Here is a 2,193-nt window from a genome sequence, read left to right as displayed (position 1 = left end):
GTGTGTGTGTGTGTGCGCGCGCACGCGCATCAGTAACTAATAACCACCAATTAAACAATTAAATCAGTTTAAATCTGTAGTAGGGCAGATAGCACCCACTAGCTCAATAGGACAAGGTTTCTGGTCAGATGTAGCGTTACCCAAATCCAATACATTCATTTGATTATCCTTTAGCTGATTAACATGTTCCTTAGGAAGGCTCATCAGCCAGAGCCTAGACTGGGAAGGATGACCTATGTATCCCCTTTCCTGTTAGTTCTTTGCTCTGGTTCCCAGCCAGCCAGTACCCTTGAATGAAAAAGTCCTACTCTCAAAGTCAGGATGTTCTCAAAGAGCAGCCCTTCCCCAACCAACCAACCAATATCTCACAATTTTCTATTCTGTTTAGAAGGAGAATCGGTGCTGTAAGTAACACAGTTGTGGGCAGGGGGGCATTTGATGAGGCAATGGAGGGTGGGTGGACCAAATCTCTCCTCCCATTCTCTCACAAGTGGCCTGCCTGTAAGGAGGGTGCTGTTGCACTCATGTCTTGCTTGTGGGTTTCCTGGTGACAGCTGGTTGGCCACTGTGTGAACAGAATGCTGGACTAGATGGACCCTTGGTCTGACCCAGCAGAGCTCTTCTTCCGTTCTTATGATTGCAAGAGATTCCTCCCCAATGTGTAGTATGCCTTCCCCAACCTGGTACCACTCCCCCCCCAGATGTGTTAGAACTACAACTCCCATCATCTCCAGCTGGCATGATGGAGAAGATGATGAGAGTGTAGTCCAACACATCTGCGGATTGCTGGGTTGTGGTAGTCAAGTGATGGCTACCGAGACAGGCTCCAGGGAGATGATGCTAACCGGAAGGGCTCCACATAGGCCTGAAGCAGGGTTTCTTTCCAGGGAAGAGAGGGGGATCTGGACATTTGAAGGGGACAGTGCACAGTTAATTCATTGCACTTAACACATGCATTATCCAAAGAACTCAGCATGGCTTTTGCTCCAGTCTTGCTTCCTGTCTCTGCTTTTTTCTTCCCTGCTGACTGAACTGTCTCTTTCTGGCAACGGGTGGAAGAACAGAAGTGGAAAAGGCATGAGGTCATATTTGGCTTGGGGGCTACTAGGAGCTGGTCCCCATTCATTGTCTGAGTCAACGTATGTGACGTGTTCCGAACTCATGAAATGCACACAGTGTAAAAGATAGTTGTTATTGTTAGTCTTCCCTAACCAGACACCCTCCAAATGTTTTGGACTACAACTTCCATCACCCCAGCCAGCATGGCCATTGGGTGATGGGAGTTGTAGTCCAACACTTCTGGAGGGCACAAGGTTGGGGAAATCTGATTATTAGTACCCACTTAAATAAACATTAGTCAGTTAGTCATACTAGTTGATTAACCAGTTTGCCTGTCAATTAAATTCACAAGCATTTGCATCTGGGGAAAAACAGTATTTATGAAGCAAAAAGCACATGCATTGTAGCAGGCCTCCCTGTTTTTTGTACCACCTGGCCTGATTAAGAGTTCTGGAGAACCCGAAACCTTGCACAATCTTTTGTCCAAAATCCAGGGGTGGTGGGAGGAGGAATCCCAAATCCACACTTAGGCAATGCCTGTATTAGGGCCAACCAAAATGCCACAAACAATTGCGCAAGCTTTTGAGTTCTCCAGAACTCTTCATCTGCCTAGGTGGTGTAAGAGGCAGCAAATGAGGGAAGAAATCTTCTGTGGCTTTTTGGTTGGTCCTAAGAAAGGTATTGCCCAACTGAGGATGTTGTTGTTTTTTTCTCATGGACCAGCACAGCTATCTTTGTTTTTTATGCATCTTAGAAGAGGCATTCACTCCTGCATGTGCTTATACAAGCGCTTATATTAAAAATAATAACTTAAAAAAAAAAATCTTAGAGCATAATCCCATGCAAGTTTAGACAGAGCCCTATAACACCCAGCATGCCCCTTTTTCTGTCAAAACATGCATGGGATTGCACCCTAAATTGATTAATCAATTAAATGTTGCTGTTGTTGCTGTTGTTGTTGCTGTTATGTGCCTTCCAGACCTCTCTGTTTTGAAATAAAAAACTGGGTCTTGTTGCCATCCAAATTAACTTTTTCTTTTTTTTTTTCTCCCCTCCCCTCCCCTTCCCACCCCCGCCCCCGCCCCCGCTCTCTCCTTGAGACAAAACACAGGCCTGTTGGGAGTGACCCTGGAA

This window comes from Heloderma suspectum, chromosome 6 (assembly GCF_057233095.1).
Source record: "Heloderma suspectum isolate Gila_16-S chromosome 6, 16-S_ref, whole genome shotgun sequence".
In the NCBI taxonomy this organism is placed as follows: domain Eukaryota; kingdom Metazoa; phylum Chordata; class Lepidosauria; order Squamata; family Helodermatidae; genus Heloderma; species Heloderma suspectum.
This window is presented reverse-complemented; position numbering follows the sequence as displayed.